General features: G+C 51.1%; 1 protein-coding gene and 1 long non-coding RNA gene across 5 annotated transcripts in view; one reads left to right on the top strand and one right to left on the bottom strand.

Annotated features, from left to right (window-relative positions):
* SH3PXD2A (SH3 and PX domains 2A) overlaps positions 1 to 20,656 on the bottom strand; it is a 257,237-nt gene that overhangs the window by 138,338 nt on the left and 98,243 nt on the right. The window contains exon 1 of one of the 4 annotated variants that reach the window (XM_030807437.1): positions 17,383 to 17,389. The exons of the other annotated variants lie outside the window; for them this stretch is intronic. The gene's annotated coding sequence lies outside the window, so the exon portion shown is untranslated. Of the gene's footprint in view, positions 1 to 17,382; positions 17,390 to 20,656 lie in introns of those variants that run through there. 4 annotated transcript variants of the gene reach the window in all.
* Positions 10,546 to 19,089, top strand: LOC105739525. Its single transcript, XR_001115458.2, has 3 exons — positions 10,546 to 10,856; positions 13,536 to 13,674; positions 17,544 to 19,089. It is a non-coding gene; the product is annotated as an uncharacterized LOC105739525 (long non-coding RNA).

Genomic DNA, 20,656 nt, shown 5'->3' with positions numbered 1-20,656 from the left:
GCAGGAATTCCTATTCTTAGTTTAGGTGGGTGGCTCCTTCCAGGGCGGGCACAAGGCAATACCAAGGGAAGCATGGCTGTCCCAGCCTGACTCTTCCCTGGCCTCGCTGCACATACAGCCTCCAGCCATATGGGCTGCTGCCAGCTGGGCTGGGACACCCCTCTACAGGTATGGGCAAGGCTTACAGGAAATGCCAGCCCCTCAGACCTTCCCAGCTGGCTCTCCCAAGCTGGCCACATTCAATCATAATGAATGCATCAATACATAAGTCCTTTTTAGTCCGAGAAATTTAGAATCTGAACTCCTTGCCTTGACGTTCAAGGTCTTACACAACTGACTTCTGTGCTAGGTGGCTGTCAATGTCTAGGGCCAAAGCCCCCTTTTCAGAAGGCCTTCCTTGATTGGCTGAGCTGGGAGTAATGTCCCTCTTTCCAGAACATCCACAACTCGCTGTCCATTCCTAGGCTACCTGCCACATTCTGCTGTGAGTTATAGCACTTGTGACTCATTTCGGGGCCCATGAGCTTGGCACATGATGAAGAGCTCACCTGTAGCTGTAACGGGCATCTGTTGCCTCAGTCTACCTAATTTCCCTCTGGAGAAGGCATCTTCCACTCCCAGTCCTTGTGGTGTCAGTAAGTCTAGCCACACCCCTTAGCAACAAAGGTAGCCACAGGATGCAGCCTAGTCAGCCAGAGTCACAGTGATTGGCTCAGCGATGGGGAGGGACCCAATCCGGGCCAATGAGAGTCAGCCCTGAGACTGCTTTTTCCCACAGTTGCTAAGCTGGCAGGATGAAAGCCTGGCACCTCTAGTGGCCTGAGAAGCAAATGGAATGAGAGAAAGGAAGAGTGGCTGGCACAAGACAGGTGCTTGGTAAAAGCTTCTTGAGTGATTGGAAAGCCAAGTAGAGAGAGGGAGAGACAGAACTCTTTGACATCATTTCAGCAGCTGGATGTCGGTAGCTGTTTCTAAACCAGGGTCCACCTGGTACTTTTCAGTTACATAAAGCAATACCATTTTCTTTTTCATTTAAATGAGTTGAAGATGGTTTTCCATAACTTGAATTAAAGGAGACCCAATTTAGATCATTTCCATTGCATGTGAGCAGACATGTAGACTGCACATGAATCCACACCAGCTGCTTCTGGTCCGAGTGAAGTACTCAGAGAAGCGATCGCCTTGATTTAGATTATTCCCCCAGACGCAGCCCCAGAAACAGGGATTTGACTTGTTTTGGAGGCGATCCCAGGAAATATCATTAGGAGAGTGGGACAGTAAGGGCAGGGAGGGGAAGGAAGTGTTATCAGGCCAGTTAGTCATGGTGGGCAACTAGAGCTCAATTCTGCTGGGGGGCTCCAGGAGATGGCAGAGAATGTACCTGACATGTGGAGGCTGGGGATCTACCCACCAACTCCCTGTTTGTCACCGAGGGCTGCCTCCGCAGGCATTAACTCCAGCACGTCTGGCTGAGTATGTGCCCATGGCTAGACAAAGCCCTGAGGTAGAGGGCCCCAGTGGCTCCGGTGAGCAGCCTTTGGTAGGCAGAAGTGAACAGACAGGGGACCCAGGGGCCATGAAAACCACAGCTGCAGCCACCCCTGACTTCCCTGTCACCACAAGCATTGGTCGCCAGCCCTGCTGAAGTCAGACAGTGGAACGTGTGACCGCATCCTATTGCATGTGACCTGCTTCCCATGGATATCTCTCATCTCTCCATGATGGCTCTGTAGCTCACCCCTCCTGTCTGCCCCCACACTCCATGGAGCACTAGGCTTTGCATTTAGCAGATGCTCAGTAAGTGCTTGCTGGGTCATTCTTGTTCCTCTCCTGGACTCTTGCTCAAGCTCTCCTTCGTCATCTTTTCTCTGAAGCCAGAGAGCCGGGCCATCTCCCTGTCAGATGGACAACGCTGTGCAGACAGACGACATCACCAAGATGAAGCCGCTCTGCCCTGCATTCCTCTCAAAAGGAGATAAAACGTGATTTATCCAGACACTGGCGACGCCGCTGTTCCTTGGGGGAAGATGTCACAGATTCGGTATTCCTTGCCTCTTTGCCTCCTACCCTTTTTTGGTTGCCTGTCGCTTGATTGCTCGCATGCCACAGGCTACATGTGTGAGGCCGGGGGAGGCTGTGTAAAAATAAAAACATGAGGAGACCTGAGCTCAGGACTGCCAAGAAAATGGGTGGTCCTGGGGCTGGAATCCTGGGCCTTTTTAATGAAGGCAGTTGTTTGTCAGAAGCTGAGGGATGCCCAGACCCAGTGACACCAGCAGTCCAGCCGTATGAGCAGGACCCTGAAGGACCGTCTGAGATACAGAGGAAACCCAGGGGGACCACAGGAGGGTGGGGGAGGGCCCACAAACCTGCATGGAGCAGGGCCTCAGCCTCCAAAAATGCACTCCCGCCCTTTCTCATCCTGTTGGGGGACAAAAAAGAAAGCAGGGAGATGGGAAGATAAATGTGGTCCCTCTCCCAGCCCCCAATCTCAAGGTTAGCCAAAGCTCTGGCTGAGGCTTAGATCATTCCTGTCCTAGTTGCAGACAGAACTCTTTTTTTTTTTTTGAGACAGAGTTTCGCTTTTGTTGTCCAGGCTGGAGTGCAATGGCATGATCTCGGCTCACTGCAACCTCTGCCTCCCGGGTTCAAGCAATTGTCCTACTTCAGCCTCCCGAGTAGCTGGGCTTACAGGCATGCGCCACCACGCCCGGCTGATTTTGTATTTTTAGTAGAGATGGGGTTTCTCCATGTTGGTCAGGCTGGTCACGAACTCCTGACCTCAGATGATCCGCCCGCCTTGGCCTCCCAAAGTGCTGGGAAGAACTCATTTTAAAAACTAGTTAAGGAGCACTGAGGCCTCCACAGGTGTAGGAGATCCAGAGAAGGGAGGGATAGGTTGGGGTGGGGAGGTAGGTGAGAGGGTGCTCCTGACTCCTCCCCATGCTGGCCCCAAGCACAGGACCCCGCCCTGCCCTCCAGCCTGTACTCTGAGTGAGGCCACCAGGCCACTGTGCCTGGGGCTGCCCAGTCCTCCCCACCAGGCTCCTGGATCTGCTGCTCACTTGCAAGGTCAGAGGAGAATTTCTGCACAAGCCAATTCCCAGCTGAGTTTTTGGAAGCGCAACGGGGCTTCCCTCTTTCCCGCTGAAATCCTGACAGGAGCAACGTTTTCTTTTCCCAGGGCTTTGGCACAATTGGCCAGTGGGGGAGAGAGGGAGGGAGAGAGAGAGGGAGGGCCTGGAAGGGATTCTCCGGTCTTGACTTCTCTGTTAGGAATCCAAACCACACTCTGAAAGCCAAACCGGTGACCATATAAAAAGGGGGAGAGAAAAAGGAGGGGGAGGAAAATCCCCATTAAGGAAGCCGGGACCACAGGGCATTAAAGGCCTCTTGTAAACGTAGTGCAGCCCGTTGACGGCGGGGCTCAGCTTCTGCCAGAGTCTTCGAAGCCATCCAGATGCCGCCCTAGGAATCTGATGAGCATCGCAAGGAAGATTGCGCGGGGCATGAAACAGACCTAACTCATCAGGATTAACTCAGTCCTGAAAGCGGAGAAGAGGCTGTGCAGCTGCGACGTCTAAGCAGTAACTGGAGGTCCTTCTTCCTGCCATTCCGGGCTGGGCTGGGGTGAGACCAGCGAAGGAGTGGGGACCTCCAGTAGGAGTCCTGAGTTCAAGTCCTACCCGGGCCACAGGCTGGCTGTGTGACCCTGAAACAGGTCCCTTCTCCACTGGGACTGCTGTGTGCTCATCGGAGGCCTGGGCTCTATGGCTGCTCCCTCTGGAAGCCCTAAGATTGATTTACAGTGGGGACGTTAGTGGGCAGAGGAGGAAGGAAAGGGTTAATGGTAGCTAAGTGCTCAGCACACACCTGGTGCACACTAAGAGCTTTTCACTGAATTCCCTCCCTTCATCCTCGCAACAGCCTTGAAGCAAGTACTTTAACCAGGCCCATTTTGTCCTAGAGGAGATGGCAGCTCAGAAAGGTTGAAGGACCTGTCCAAAGTCACACAGCTATCTAGTGGCTGAGCTGGGATTTCAACCTGGGGTTTTAAAGCTTAGAGAGTGGAGGGGAGCCATGATCTTTACACTTGGATCATGTCAAGCCTTGAGAGCCACCGTGAGGACTTTGGATTTTATTCTGCACGTGAAGGGAGATGAGAACAGTTAAACCCCCAAACCAACCACAGCCTCCAGGGCTTTTCTTGGGAAAGTGGTACCTATGGGATGGACTCCCATGAGAGCCAGGGCCTAGGGCCCTGACAAGTAGAATCACCAGACACAGTACCACTGGCCAGGATCCCCACACCAGCCATGAAGAGTTTGGTAGCTACCTCCATGAACTAGGACCCATTTGTAGAGGTAATAAGAGGGCACTGATTATAGGAGCTGTAAGAGAGGGCTGGCCTCGGGACCCCTTCTGGTCTGAGCAGACTGATGTATTCCTGGCAGCCTCTCCTCTTCACACTCACAGTGTCTATGCATGCATGTACAACTCCTTCTTCCCTGTCTTTCTGCCACCTGGAATGCCATTCATTCTTGGAAGAATTCCCCCTGCCTTTCCTTCTTTCCTTCCTTCCATCCTTCCTTCCTTCCCTTGATCCACCCAGCACTGTCTTGATGGAGGCCTGCTGTGCTGGGCTCTGTTCCAGGTGCTGGGAGCATTGCAGTGAACCAGACAGATGAGGGCCTTGCTCTCAGGAGTTTACCTTCCAGTTGGGAAGGGAGTGGGCACGAGAAGAAAGCAGTACACATTTTCATACCTAGTGAGTAATTGGTTACACTTCCAGGTCTTCCCCCACCTCTACAAAGATAATAACACACGGTAATGTGAAGAGGGGTGCCTGGAAGGAAGGAGAATTCAGAGAATGGTCAAGGAAGCTTCTCTGGGCTTCAGTGGAGCCTTCAAGGAGGAGAAAGAGCAGCTGTGCAAAGCTCTGGAATAAGTGGGCTTGGCCAGAGGGAACTATAACAGCCAAGGCCCTGGGGCAGAATGAACTGGACATGATGGAAGACAGAAAAGAGAGGAGCCTGCAGCCACAGAAAAGAGTTTGGTTTTATTCTAAGTGCCCTTGGGCCTGCCTACTTAACACTCATTCTGTCCTTAAGGCACAGTTCCATGCTGCCTCCCCCATGAAGCCTTCCTTGAATGCTTGTCTCGCCCTTCCTTACCAACCTCTAGGGCCCTCTGGCAGTCACCCCACTCTGGCCCTCTCTCCCCTGCTGTCCTAGAGAATTCGTCAGGAAGCCACCCTCCTCAGGACCCCCTCTCATCTTCTCAAGGGGTCCCCTGATTTATAGCAACAGGGTCAGCAGCCCCTTGGGCTCAGGGAGGGCCAGCTCCTCCCAGCCACTCTGGCCTCCAAGGATACAGATGCTCACAACCTCCTCCCCTCGATGCAGCCCAGAGAGCCCAGGCTGTTGAGGGAGACTTGCCTAAGAAACAGGGGAGAGCACAGGCGGGCCTGGAGCCCACAGACCGCACGGTGCAGAGGCCTTGTGCTCCAAGGACAGCCCTCCTGCCCTTCTAAATGGGTCTGAGAACAGAAAGGAAGGTGGGAGGCAGTTGTCACCTAAGGCTGCTGGCACAAATTACCACAAACCCAATGGCTTAAAATAACAGGAATTTGGCAGACCATGGAGGCTCATGCCTGTAATCCCGGCTGTTTGGGAGGCCGAGGCTGGAGGATCGCTTGAGCTCAGGAGTTCCAGACCAGACTAGGCAACATAGTGATACCTTGTCTCTACAAAATGCTAAAAAAAAATCAGCCGGGCGTGGTGGAGCACGCCTGTGATCCAGCTACTCAGGAGGCTGAGGTGGGGGGATTGCTTGAGTCTGGGGGGTTGAGGCCGCACTGAGTCGTGATCATGCCACTGTACTCCAGCCTGGGTGACACAGTGAGACTGTCTCAAAACAAACAACAATCCAGGAATGTATTCTTTGCCAGTTCTGGAGGTCAGAAGTCTGAAATCAAGGTGCCGGCAGGGTCACGCTCCCTCTGGAGGCATCAGGGAGAGTTCTTCTGCACCTCTTCTAGCTTCTGAGGGCTCAGGCATCTCTTGGCTCCTGGCAGCATCACTCTGATCTCTGTCTCGGTTTTTACATGGCCTTTCCACCCCATGCCTTGTCTCACATCTCCTTCTGCCTTTCTCTTATAAGAACACCTGTCGCTGAGTTTAGTGCCCACCCTATATCCAGGATGATCTAATTTCAAGATCTTTGATTACATCTGCAAAGACCCTTTCTCCAAATAAGGCCAGATTCACGGGTTTTAAGGGTTAGGACTTGGATATACCTTTTTGGGAGCCGTTACTCAACCTACCACAGGGTGGTTATGGGAGAGTCACAGGGCATACCAGTCACCTGACAGGGCCCTATATCCCTAAGTGGATTTCAGTGGCCCTGACGACAGGGGTGGTTTCTATACTCCCTGAATCCCCGGAAATGTCTGGCATGGCGCTGGGTGAAATGGATGTGAGTGCAGCCTGAAGCCCTTGTGGGGGACAGGGGAGTGTCTGGACAGAGCAGCTCCGGAGTCTCTGAGCCTGAGAGGAGAGAGGTAAGCTGTGGGGACATGAAGCCAAGGGAATGGGGGGGGCGGGGGGGCGGGTCCTTCCCTGGCTCTGAGGGCTGATGTGACACCTAGGAGAGAAGAGACGAACAGATTTCCCAGATGAACTGGAGGAAAGAAGATGTGAGGATTCCTAGAGGGAACCTCCCTCCCCCTACAAGGATGACATGCATGCTCGTGGGGTGATAAGACACAGGCAATGCATGTGGGAGGAAGAGGGAGAGGTTAAGTTTCCTACTCCCACAGCTCTCTGTGGTCCTGAGACCTGACCAGGTCCCTGTGCAAAGTGGGCTGGACCAGCCAAGGACCCCATGTCCAGCTGCCCTCACCAGGCGCCTCCATCCGTGCTGTTTGCTGACAGATTGATGAAGACAGAAGCTCTTAAATGAAGGGCAGGGGAGAGCAGAGAGAATATAACCATGATTCCACTAATGGGGCTTTCTTCACCATGAAAAACAAAACACAAACGACCCCTCTTTCATTCCAAATCTGTTTGATTTCAGAGAGGCTGTTACCAACCCCCAACTCACCGAGTCACTGAGGCTCGGTGATCCAAGCTGGTCCAAGAAGAAGCAGACTGGGACTCTTTTTTTGTTTGTTTTTGAGAGAGGATCCCATCTGCCACCCAGGCTGGAGTGCAGTGGCTCTATCATGGCTCACTGCAGCCTTGAACTCCTGGGCTTAAGCGATCCTCCCACCTCAGCCTCCCAAGTAACAGGTGCATACAATACCTGGCTACATTTTTATAGCGATGGGGTCTTGTTATGTTGCCCAGGCTGGTCCCGAACTCCTGGTCTTAAGTGATCTTCTTGCCTCAGCCTCCCAAAGGGCTGGGATTATAGGCCTGAGCCACTGCAGCCGGCCCAGGCTGGGACTTTTGATGGTTTAAAGCAAGCAGACACCAAGAGGGTATGCCCTGGGCCCTAAGAATAGCCAACTCTAAAAACAAACAAACAAACTCACAATCTACTTCTTTGATGCCTGAGATTGCAGAATCAGAATTTAGTTTCTTTAAGATTTTGGTCAAGATATATAAACTTCTCCCTGGAGAATGGTATAGTGAGCCTTATTAACCATTCACCCCTAAGTATGAGCAGGCACCAGCTTCTCACTCAATAACAGGGTCTCGCTAGGGAAGAGAGCACAGAGCAGAGAGGCCTTGATGGAAGAGGACGTAATGGGCAGGGGAGAAGAACGGCGGAATAGCCTCTACTGGCTCCCCTATCTTCCTGAAGGCTGGCCCTGCTCTTGATGTTCAGCTGTTTCCTGACCATGGGGCCACCCAGCTTTCACCTGGGTTAGCCCTGCCTAGGCTAGGGTGGGAGCGGCTGATGGGCAGGCCCCTGCTTGTCTTTTTTTTTGAGATGGAGTTTCGCTCTTGTTGCCCAGGCTGGAGTGCAATGGCACGATCTCTGCTCACCGCAACCTCCGCCTCCCGGGTTCAAGCGATTCTCCTGCCTCAGCCTCCCTAGTAGCTGGGATTACAGGCATGTACCACCACACTTGGCTAATTTTGTATTTTTAGTAGAGACGGGGTTTCTCCATGTTGGTCAGGCTGGTCTTGAACTCCCGACCTCAGGTGATCCGCCCGCCTCAGCCTCCCAAAGTGCTGGGATTACAGGCATGAGCTACCGCGCCCAGCCCCTGCTTGTCTTTTTAAGTGCTGCCCCTGAAACTCACATGTCACCTCTGACCCTCTGCAGCCTGGGGACTGCAGGTCACCTGCTCCCCTGCTGGGCTGCCTCCAGCTTCTGGTGCAGCTGAGATGACATCCCCAGAGTCTACAGCCTTGCCACTGGCTCAGATCACACCCTGACACCCAATCCTTCCTTCTTCACTTGCAACATCTGGCTTTGTTGCCATTTACTTGGGCTGGGGGAAGGCAGGAGTGAGGCCTAGATGCTGAGGCTGGAAGCAGTGGGCACATGCAGGTTCCAGAAAGACACAATCCCCGTGGCGAAGGTCAGTAGCCCGAGGCATACTGATGCCATGCCCTGAGTTCTGGCTCCCATGAATCTCTCTTTAGAGCCAAGACGCTGCCTCTGGCTTGAAGTCTAGCATGGGAGGCATTTGGTAGGTTTTGCCTGCCAGCTTTTAATTATTACAGTGCCCTGATTTTCTTTTGGGAAACAATCCCTCCTTCATTCTCAGTCCATGGGATTTCAGTGGGGCTGATCCCATCCCAAACTCTGGGGCTGATCAGTCAGTACAGTCCAGCCATGGGCATGCAACCCACGTTGGTCCAGTGGGAATCAGCCTGGGACTATTGCTGGAACTACCAGGAAGAGACGTGTTCTCTCACTACAGCTGCTAACTCATAAATGCCAAGCCCCAAGCTGCTAGGAAGCATCTTTATGGATCTCTGTTACCACCTGGGGGAAGCCTATCAGAGAATTAAGTCAACAGAAACGAGAGCAAAGCTGAGGGCTTAAGAGACACAGATTTGGTCCCCTAGATCCAGCTATAACTGAAACCATTACTCCTGGTTTTCAGTTATGTGAACCAATAAGTTTCCCCTTTTTTCTTAAGCCAGATTGAGATGGGTCTATTTCTTGTCATCAAGAGAGTCCTGACTGGTACATCCGGCTCTGCCAGTTACTGTTATGTGACAGGGGATGAGTCATAACCTATTCGAATCCCAGTTTCCTCAGACTACAAAATGGGGGGCAGTAATGTCTAACACAAAGGACTATTGCAAGAAGCCAGTGAATGAGTCTGTAAAAGCATTTAGCATGGAGCCCAGCCCATGGCAAATGGTGAACAAATGGGATCTCTTATGAGTTGACACTTCCAGGTCAAGGAGATGGGATGGGGTGGGATGGGCCCTGCCTGTCTCCTTGCTGGCCACGTGGAATCCAAGTACCAGAAGCATTTCCCAGGCACCCAGTCCATCCACCTGGCTTCCCACCAAGGCCAAACATGAGCTCCCCTCAGCCTGTGGCTGCCCTTCCTGATTCACCCATCCCATAAACACATCTGTGTCTCCCACACAGCTTCCGTTTCTCGGAGGCCCAACTCAGAGGGCAGAGGACGTGACACAATGACGAGGAGGCCAATTGTTCATTCCACCCACCCCCTAGGGCCATTCTAGGGTAACTCACACAGGTGTGTCTCCCCGCTCCAGCACTCCCCACTCCCTCTCCCACACGCCCAGGGAAACACACTTGCAAAAGCCCACTGAGGTTCATGACAGAGTGAAGCCTTCACCCTCCTGCAGCCACGGCTTGCTTGCAGAAAGCATCAGTGCACCTTGGAGGGAAGAACGATCTCCCAAATTCTGGTTCAGAGGTTCCCATACCCAGCAAGCAGAGCCAGGCTGAAGGGAACAGTATCTTTCTCTCCCTCACCCCAGGTGGGTCACCTGGGATTTTATGGGTGTCTGCTAATGATAAAGCACCTAGTCCCGGGCCCATGGAGGGACTAATACATCTTTGCTGAACCAAATGGAATGGAAGTCTTTTTGAGCAGCATTCTAGAGCAGTGGGACCAGAACCATTTCTTTCTTTTTTATTTTTATTTATTTATTTATTGAGACAGGGTCTTGCTCTGTTGCCCAGGCTGGAGTGCAGGGGAGTGATCTCGGCTCACTGCAATCTCCGCCTCCTGGGTTCAAGTGATTTTCCCACTTCAGCCACCGGAGTAGCTGGGATTACAGGCGTGTGCCGCCACACCAGGCTAATTTTTTGTATTTTTTTGTAGAAACTGGGTTTCACCATGTAGCCCAGGCTGGTTTTGAACTCCTGGGCTCAAGCGATCCTCCTAGAGTACTAGGATTACAGATGTCAGCCACTGCGCCTGGCCTCAAAATAATATTCTCAAACCATAACCCTTGCTTAAGCCTTTCAGTGACTGCCCAGGGCACTGAGGATAAAATCCAAACTCCCTTCTGCAGCCGGGCAGGATTCGGCTCCTGCCTCTCTCTCCACCTGCCCATCTCCTGTCACTCCGCCCACGCCACAGACACATCCTGCTCTTCCCCACCTCAGGGCCTGCGTGCTCGCTGTCCCTGTTCCTGGAGCACTGTTCCTGCTGTCCTTTGCCCAGCCATTGCTTTGCACCCCTATTGGGAGGCCTTTGGTGGCCATATGCCCTCTCTCCCCTGCCTCCGTTGTTCCCTCCCAGAATCTGCCACCATTGATAATGATCTTCTGAACTTGCCTCTTTACAGCATTCCCTCAGGACAGAATGCAAGCTTCCTGTGGCCAGTGAAGCTCACGAACGTATCCTCAGGGCCCAGCACAAGGACTGGCACACAGGGACCCCGACCACGACTTGCTGAACGGTGAGTGAGTGTGAGTGTGTGTTCACACTGGCTTGCTCTAGGCTGTCTCTCATTTACACACCCCCAGACCCCTGGTGGACTAGCAAATACAGCTCACCTCACACATTAGGGACGGCAGCTTCAGCCAGGGCTGGGGAGAGGGGTGGATTCGCCCTCTAGGATCCAGACAGAGTGCGGCCAGAGTGTGGTGAGCTCAGAGGCCGGCATCAGGGCCAAACTGCACCCCCTCCATGTGGGCGTGGGTGTGGTGGGCGTGGTGGGCAGTGGCTCTGCACCCTCCCTGGGGGAGCCGGGAATAAAGGGCCCCATTCAGCCTGTGCAGCCTCGGCTCCTCCCTCCAGGGGAGGCTGCCCTCAGGAAAGACGGTGGGACGCTGGGCAGAGCTTCCCGGCAGCCTCTCCCTGTGGCATGGTCCATAGTGTGGGGGGCTGGGCGAGGGGCACAAGGCCTCTGGGGCTCAGAGAGACACTGCAGAATGGCCCAGCCAGATGAGGAGGCTGTGGGGCAGGCGGATGGAAGTCCTGGGTCGCAGTGATGATGCTGAAAGACGCCCACTCACTTCTGAGGCTCTGAGACTGAGGAAAAGCCACAGGAAGCAGAGGCCTGTCGGTAAAGGGCCCAAAACCACGGGCCTGGCCAGGCCAGCCACAGGGGAGTTTTCTTGGCTCTCTTGGGATGGACACTGTCCACCAAAGCCTGCTTTCATTTTACTTATTTATTTATTATTTTTGTAGAGATGAGGTCTCACTATGTTGCCTAGGTTGGTCTTGAACTTCTGGGCTCAAGCAATCTACCCACTTCAGCCTCCCAAAGTGCTGAGATTACAGGTTTTGAGCTCTGCGCCTGTCCCGAAGCCTGCTTTTCTTGAGCTTTGGTTCTGTTGGCAAAACTGAGCCCAGACAGTCAACTCTCTTCATCAACCTCCCACCAGCATTTTCTGTGGTTCCACACCTCTCCTGCAAGGATGGTGATAGTAATATTAAGAGGACGTAACATTCATTGAGCACTTGGTATGTGCTAAGCCCTGTGCCATGTACTTTATATTTATTATGACAGTTGGTCCTCATAACAACCTCTGAGCTACGTACTGGGTGCTGTTGTTATTCTCACTTTACAGATGAGTAAACTGAAGGTAAGAAAAGTTGAGTGCCCCGCCCAAGGCTGCAAATTGAGGAAGTGGTGGAGCTGGGATTGGGTGTGTCACAGTCTCTTTCTTTGGGCAGACTGAACGTGCCTAGGCTCCTAAGGATTCTGCTATCTTCCTTCCTTTCCCCGAGCCCCGGGCTGTGCAACCTGTGGCCAGCTTTCCTGACAGGGTACATCTCAACCCTACCCCATCCCCGAAAGAAGGGCCAACACGCAACACCCATTCACTCCCTCCCAAATGCTGGTACTGTGCTGGGGGCTGGGGTGTGATGGTGACGGTCCCTGCCCTCACAAAGGATACTGTGTGTGGGCACTGCGCTGTGATGTGTCGGCTGTCATAGGCACACGCAGGAGGGAGACAGGTCTGAGGAAGTGGTGAGAGTGAGACAGGCAAAGGGGAGCGGGAAGTGTTCCAGGTAGAGGGAGAGTCTGAGCAGAGGCCCAGAGACTGAAGAGACAGGCACATCTGAGAAGCTGAAGGGAGTCCAGTGGGTACGTGCATTAGGACGCATGCTGGGAGGTCCCTGGGGTGGGGTTATGAAAGGTGCCAAAGAGACTGAATGGCCACACAGAGCACACTGAAGCCACTACAGTTGCATATGCAGAAATGCCTGAGTTCCTGGACCTCCAAGGCAGAGGACCATAATGTTCATGCTGAGAGGACACCAGAACCTTCAGACCCTGCCCGAAGCCCTTCTTGCTGAAGTCTTTCTTTCTTTTTTTTTTTTTTTTTTGAGACGGAGTCTAGCTCTTGTTGCCTCCCAAGTAGCTGGTACAACAGGCGCATGCCACCACACCTGGCTAATTTTTGTATTCTTAGTAGAGATGGGGTTTCACTATGTTGGCCTGGCTGGTTTCGAACTCCTGACCTCAGGTGATCCACCGGCCTTGGCCTCCCAAAGTGCTGGGATTACAGGTGTGAGCCACTGCACCCAGCCTTCCTCACATCTCAGGAGCTCGGGGAGCAGCCTGGGCCTGGTCCCTGGCTGGGCACATACAACGTAAACTCACACCACAGACCACGTGGAACACAGGGGTGAAGACCAGGTGACCCCAGAGGCCATCTTGTCCAGCCTCCTCACCTTCTGAAGTCAAAGCTAAGCTCTGAGAGGGTCACGCTTTGCCCACCTTCTGTTAGCAACTCAGTGACCAGGTTGAACTCAAAGGGCACCCGACCTGGCAGCGTGGTTCTGGCTTAAAGACAGCCTGGCAAACAGCCTGTAAGCTTCTGTGCTTCCAGGCTACATCTGCTAGGGTCTCCAACTCGGCTGTCTTTCCTGCCTCCAATTTCTACACATCCTAACCCAATAACAAGAGCCACCATCCACTAACAGTGTTTCATAGAACTGAGGACTCAAAGGAGCCTGTGGAAGTCAGCCTCCAAGATGGCCCCAGTGACTCTTGCCTCGTGGTCCCCTCCCATACTAACCAGGGCTGACCTGTGGAAGCAATTGGATATTGTGGGAATAATCATATGACTTACAAGGCTAGATTATAAAAACGTTGTAACTGCCTTCCTCATCTCTTTCTCAGATACGTATGCTGAGGGAAGCCAGCTTCCATGTCGTAAGGATGCTGAAGCAGCACTGTGGAGATCCATGTGGCAAGGAGCTGAGGCCTCTGCCAGCAGCCAGCGCCAGTCTGCCAGCGAGACGAGCAAGCCATCTTGCAAGTGGGTCCTCTAACTGCAGTCAAGCCTTCAGCTGAATCTCGACTACAACCTCTTGAGAGATTCCGACTCAGAACCATCCAGTTAAGCAGTTCCTGAATTCCTGGCCCATATAGACTATGCTGAGATAATAAATTTTTATTGTTGTTGTTTGGAGACAGAGTCTCGCTATGTCGCCCAGGCTGGAGTGCAGTAGCGCAATTTTGGCTCACTGTAGCCTCGACCTCTGAGCTTAAGTGATCCTCCCACCTCAGCCTCCCAAGTAGCTGGGACCATAGGTGCATGACGCCATGCCCGGCTAATTTTTAAAAATTTCTTGTAGAGATGAGGGTCTCTATGTTGCCCAGGCTGGTCTCGAACTCCCAGGCTCAAGTGATCCTCCCACCCTGGCCTACAAATGTGCTGGCATTATAGGCATGAGCCACCGTGCCTGGCCTTTTATTGTCGTTTTAAGCTGCTGATTTTGGGGGATGATTTGTTACCCAGTTAACTACTACAAGGCCTAGCACTCCTCTTGGGAGGACAGGGTCCCTGTGTTACCTGAATCAGAGACATTTGGAACATTGGTAATGAATGAAGTTCTTAAAATTTGCCCAGACACCCTGAATTGAAGTGGAACGGGATGGACAGGGCGAGAGTCTGCCTTTTTCATGAGCCCCCTGAGCGATTCTCATGTACCTCTGAGGCTGAGAATTACTGAGAGAATCTAATACCTTCCAGACCTGGGGAGGCTCAGAGAGCTGATGGGATGGTCCCCATCCTACACACAAGCTGAGGCAGGCCTGAGCCTAGAACCCAGCACCTGACTCCTGGGTCAATGCTCTTTCTGCCTTGTCCATTCAGGTTGCTTTGTTGAGGGGCACGGGCTTTTTTTTGTTTCTTTTATTTATATTTAAAATCTGTATATAGCAAAATGCGACACAGCCAATTGTTTGTCTGCTTAAGAGCTTGCTTTGCTTTGCCTGTGAACAATTTTGTCAGCACTACCGACAACGAGGGCCTAATGCTAAGAAGGGTAGGGCACTGCTAGGCCACGCAGAGAGGCTGGCACTGCCGCAGAACACCGCAGCGGGAAACGGACTTTTTCTACCACTGAGCTGTCTCAGCAACAGGCATTTTCCCCAGACCAACAGAATGCAGAGTATGCAAGGCAGAGAAGATGAATGAGGGTAATAAGGGAGTGTGCCTTTAACCCTTGTCAAACTGTCACCCTATTAGGTAAGAATAATATTCCCACTTTCATTTGTATAGAACTTTGTGGCTTAGAAAGAATTCATGCATGATCTTATTGAATGACTTTTGTAGACTGCAAGATAGATAGGTCATTCAGCCATTCATGCTACACATGTATTGAGCAGCTACTACATACCAGGTAACGCTGTAGGCACAGGGGATATATAGATTTGTTTCCTTGCTTAATAAATATTTATATATGTCTACTATGTGCCAGACACTATTTTAAGCACTTTACAAATATTAACTAACTTATTCTTCACAGCAGCCCAACAATATAGATACCATTATTCTTCCCATTTAACAAGGAAATTGAAGCACAGAGAGGTTAAGTAACTTTTCCAAGGCCAAACAACTACTAAGGAGCACTATGGGGATCTGAATCCAGGCAATCTGGCCTTAGGTTCCACCCTGTTAACCAAGATAAAATGAGAAACAGTTCTTGCTCTTCAAAATCTCCAGCTTTAAAAATCCTCATGGGCACAGATGAAAAAACTAAAGCTCAGAAGTATCTTCTGAATTTCCCCAAGTCACATACTGCTGGGATTAAACACCAGATCTAATTCCAGGCAGTGTTAGGGAAGGTTTAGCTAGAGATGGGTGCAAGAGAGGCAACAAAGAGGGCGTTTCTAGAGTCCAGAAAGAGAGAGGGTTTCTCCAAGCCCACTGGCAAGGTGGAAGCATCCCAAGAGACACCAAAGCAACCGAATAACCCGCACTCCCTGTCAGGCCCTCGTGATCTGTGACTGTCTGCTGCCCAGCCGGTATTCATGCCTCCTGATATTTTGGGGCACTGTTATTTATAGACCACGTTTCTATTTATATTTTCATTGAATTCCTACTAACCCTAGCTGATTCCCCGCCTGCCAAAACTAGAGAGGGGAGGATAAGAACTCTTTTTCACCAAGTCAGTGAGGGGCAAAGGTGAAGGTCAAAGTCTTGGCTGTGTATGCAGTCTTTCAGCAGGAGCCCTTTGCAGGGAAACATTCAGGACAAGGGGGCTTTCTCTGCCTTCCAAAGGAAATGGAGGAGTGGAACAGGGGAGAGGGAAGGGCACAAGGCTGGCCTTATACAGAGGCAGCCACGTTCTGCTAGTACAGTGGGATTTGAGGCAGGCCTAGAGGACTCCTGTTCTCCTAAAATGTTTTCCCCTTTGCATGATATTCCATTATTAGGCATTTATTCCTTTGGTCTTAATAGCTATTAGATCACTAAATGTTGGGACTGTGAGAAAACCTAGACAGCATCAAGTCCAATCCTTGTATTTCACAGATGAAGGAACTCAGGCTCAGAGAAGGGCTGTGACTTATCCTTATGGGGGATTCTGAACTAATAAATACAAATCTATTACAATGCACAGAAGAACACCCTAATGTTGGAGAAACTGCTGTCATGCAAAGCAAAAGAAATGGGACAGCAAAGCAGACCCCAGGCCCAGAGTTCCTTTTCCTAAGGTTCTATTTGGTGCCTCAAAGGAAAACTTCCCAGTTTTAGTGTCACATAGAAACATAACAGTAAAGTGGGACATCTTTCTTCCTTGTTTTCAGTACTCTGTTGAATCGTGGTTTAGGAAATAATATCTGTGAAGATTATCATTACATAGTTACTTCATACGTTTGGGTTTCCAAAGCCAGCTTTCCAGAATTCAATTATTTCCTTCTGGACACTATGCCTGCAATTCCAGCATCTGCCACTAGGTGGCTGGTAGCAGTTGATAGATTAAGTGAAAGGTGACTGAGAAAATAATGTAACCTAGCTAAAACTTTTACCATAATAATGTAATACTTTATTAAATAATAGGACAACATTGATCAACCTCTAATATGTATAGATATATATTTAAATGAGATAATACTTGAAACAAGGTTTAAAGATATGCAAACACCCTGATGCAGGCAACATACCCACCATTTTATACCAAATCTTAACTGTTAATCCCCAGACAGTACATCTTTGGTCAATCCCACTCTGTGGCAAGGACATAAAGAATAGTGGTCAAAGGCTGGGTGCAGTGACTCACGCCTGTAATCCCAGCACTCTGGGAGGCCAAGGTGGGCAGATCACTTCAGGTCAAGAGTTTGAGATCAGCCTGGCCGACATGGTGAAACCCTGTCTCTACCAAAAAAAAAAAAAAAAAATTAGCCAGGCGTAGAGGTGGGCGCCTGTAATCCTAGCTACTTGGGAGGCTGAGGCAGGAGAATTGCTTGAACCCAGGAGGCAGAGGTTGCAGTGAGCCGAGATTGTCCCACTGCACTCCAGCCTGGGCGACAGAGCAAGACCCCATCTCAAACAAACAAACAAACAAACAAAAAAAGAATAGTTATCAAGAGCTTGGGCTTGGAAGTGGAGGGAACTGGGTTTGAATCCCAGCTCTGCCTCTTACTAGTTGAGTGGCCTTGGGTAAGTCATGCACCCCTTCTAGCCTGTGAGTCTTCATGTGTCAAGTAGACTTGTCATTAAATGAGATAACATAAGCACATGAATCCTTTGCACAGTATCTGGCAGAAGTATATGCTTAATAAGTAGTAGCTATAATCTTTAAGCAGACATTCTCTCTCATTTATGATAGTTTAATTTGTTAAAGTTCCAGGCCTCATACGAAGTTCCTTAGAAAGCTGTTTGCAACTTTTTCCCTACAGCCAATGCAACGAATTGTTATCTCTGGACCACTGGGCTCACATCGTGAACAGCTGCTCCACCCTCTCTTTCACCAACAAGTTTTTCTGGTAACCAAGACCACAAAGGGCTTACTTAAGCCATCTTCACCAACTACCAACTATTAAACTGGTTAATTCGTCTTTCAGGTCAGAAACAAGAGGCCAGGAGTAAAAAATGTGCCAATCAGAGAAGAATTACCTGGCCAACAAATTACCAGTCACTCACTCATCTCAACTCTCCTCACTGGCTCCTTTACTTTGAAGCTTAGGTCTGCAATGGTTATTTTATATAGAAGAGCAAAATATGCTCCTTTCAAATTTCACTTTTTTTTCTTTTTTGAAATTAAAACCAATTTTGTTTAGAGACAGGGTTGCACTCTGTCACCCAGGATAGAGTGCAGTGGCATGATCATAGCTCGCTGTAACCTCAAACTCCTGGGATCAAGTGATCCTCCCACCTCAGCCTCCCGAGTAGCTGGCACAGGAGTGTGCCACCATGCTTGGCTTCACTTTATTTTGTTGACTTAACTTTTTCCAGAGACATCTTACAAGAGCCTGTTTTCCATCCTAATAGTACGACATAACTCCAGACATAGGCTTTAGACGTTCTCATGCCACCCTATCTTCAAAACCACAGAGAGTTCATAAGCCAGTCTTGCCCATCTCCAATCAGGGAAATTCTAAAATAAAAACCTTAGCAATCTCCTTGGCCCAAAACTTCACCCCATCTTGGAAGGGAGGGGAGAAAGAATGTTCTGATCTATATCTGATGAGGGCGTGTGGTTGGGACCTGAGCATCCTCCTGGTTGGGCTGTTACTCATGACTCCTTCCCACAGAATACCAGAAACAGGCGGGCAGCTCAGGTGTATGTAAGGATGTGAGGCCAAGAAACCAGTCCTCACCAAGTTACCTCTGTAAATCTTTGTCTCCCCATGCACCTCTACTTTGAGTCAGAAATGGATTCATTGCAGGCTCAGTTGTTTGTATTACATGAATGAACTGAACGTAACCAAGCACCAAGAGAGCCCTAAAGACACAGTAGACCTCCTGTAGAAGGGCTCTGATGGACCTTAAAACATTGCTTCTCCAACTTTACGGTGCATACAAATCACCTGTGCATGTTAAAATGCAGACGGTGACTTACAGGTCTTGGGGGAGGCCAAGTGTCTGCATTTCCAACAAGCTCCCAGATGATGGCCACGCTGCTGATCTGAGGACCACATTTTGAACAGCAATCCTTAAAACACACAAGGCTGTGGGACGACACTCCTGAGAAGAGACCTCACTCTTGGAAGGGATTCTAGGAGGCTGCATTCAAACCATCCCAGAGACAGCTCACAATTTTGTTGGGGACCTGATACTAAAAATCACCAAATCACAATCATGTGCTGAGGGCTTACTTTGTGCTTTTCAGATGACATTTCATTTGATGCTCTCAATAACCCTGGGAGGGATTTCAGAGATGGGGATTATGATGGAGGTTCAGAATTAAACTGATTAAAACTGGCCCAGAGTCACACAACTATGAAGAGGCTGAGTTGGGATTTATTTTAACTTTTATTTTTTGCAACAGGGTCTCACTATGTTGCCCAGACTGGTCTTGAACTCTTGAGCTCGAGCAATCCTCCTGCCTCTGCCCCCTGAGTAGCTGGGACTACAGATGTGAGACAGCATGCTGAGCCTGCTGAGTTGGGATTTGAACCCCAGGTTTGTCTGGCTGTAAGTCCTCCAGTGTGGAAGTATAATAGCTACTCATCTCAGCCACAGAAAACAGCAGAGTTTTGGTTCAGGCAAGCAGCACCAAGTAGAAAGCCCAGGTATGAACCCAGATCTGCAGGAGCCCAAAGCCAGTGCTCAGAACCCACCCCCTACCCCCTGAGAAGTTCTTCCTATCCCTGGAAGTTCTCTCTGAGATCCACCCAAATGTGTCCTCACTAAGGCGAAATCTGGCTTCTCCTGTTTGGGCCTGGGGAGAAACAGAAACCTAGCCCCTTTCCTTCACATGAGCTTCGATCTTGACAGTTGAAGCCTGTAGGGGTGTCGCCAGGCCACCCTGTCCCTGACAAGTAGAGAAAGGCGAGGCTGCCAGCCAACCCCCACCCTCCATATTTGCCTCCTCCCTTCCCTTCTGAAGGTACATTCAGACGAACAGGCTCCATCTTCAGGCCATGCCAGTCCCCTGGGGCCAACTGTGGTCTGGAGGCTGGGCAGCCTGGCATCCTGGGGCCTCCTCAGTGGACATCAGTCCTGGGAACTGTGGAGGTGAAGGGGGAGGAGGTATTTTCAGCGCCCAGAACGATGGGACTGCTGGGTGCCAAGCAGCCCTGGATGAATGATACATCAGTTCAGTTCACACAGGCGATGCCTAGAGCCAGCGCAGTCCCTGCCAGAGAAGAGCTCTGGCTTGGGGCTTTGTCCTTGGGCCTGGTCCAGTTGGAGTGACCCAGGAGGGCAGTGTGGGGGATTAGGCCAGGGACACTGTGGGGATTTATCTCCTCCAGTGCCCCTCACCTCCTAAGAAGTTGTTGGGGTCCGGAGATCCCTCTCAATGCACCTCAGTGTTTCCCTCCACCACCACCACCAGCCCCTGCTGCACCTCCCGACCCCCGAGTGAAACCTGGACCCGGAAACCAGAGTGCCCAGTGCCCAGAGGCTCCTGGGGAGGGAGGCTGCCCACCACAAAGCACCTTTCATATGCTCCAAAGGCTTCGGCCACCTCAGGAAGGAGGGAGGAAGTCCTTTCCCTTCACCCCCACGGATGCAGCCCACAGGCAGGAGTGGGGAGTGGTGGTGCGGTGAAAAGCTCCTTCTGCCATCTTGGCCAGGGCTGCCCAGGCAGAGCTGTGGGCAGTCATCCTCAACCCCACCCCACCACCTTCAATCCATCAGCATGGCCTCTTGGCTGTTCTTCTAAGACAGACCTCAGTCTACTTCCCTCCACCCAGGGCCCAGCCTAGGCCAAGTAACCTTTGCCCTCTCACCTGCCTCTCCAGGACCCCAGCTGGTCTCCTCTGCTGCACACAAGCTCCCATCAGCCCCTTCTCCAGACTCCACACAAGCCTTCGAGGACTCGCACCTTCTTCTGTCTCTAGCC

This window comes from Nomascus leucogenys, chromosome 3 (assembly GCF_006542625.1).
Source record: "Nomascus leucogenys isolate Asia chromosome 3, Asia_NLE_v1, whole genome shotgun sequence".
Classification (NCBI taxonomy): domain Eukaryota; kingdom Metazoa; phylum Chordata; class Mammalia; order Primates; family Hylobatidae; genus Nomascus; species Nomascus leucogenys.
This window is presented reverse-complemented; position numbering and strand designations above follow the sequence as displayed.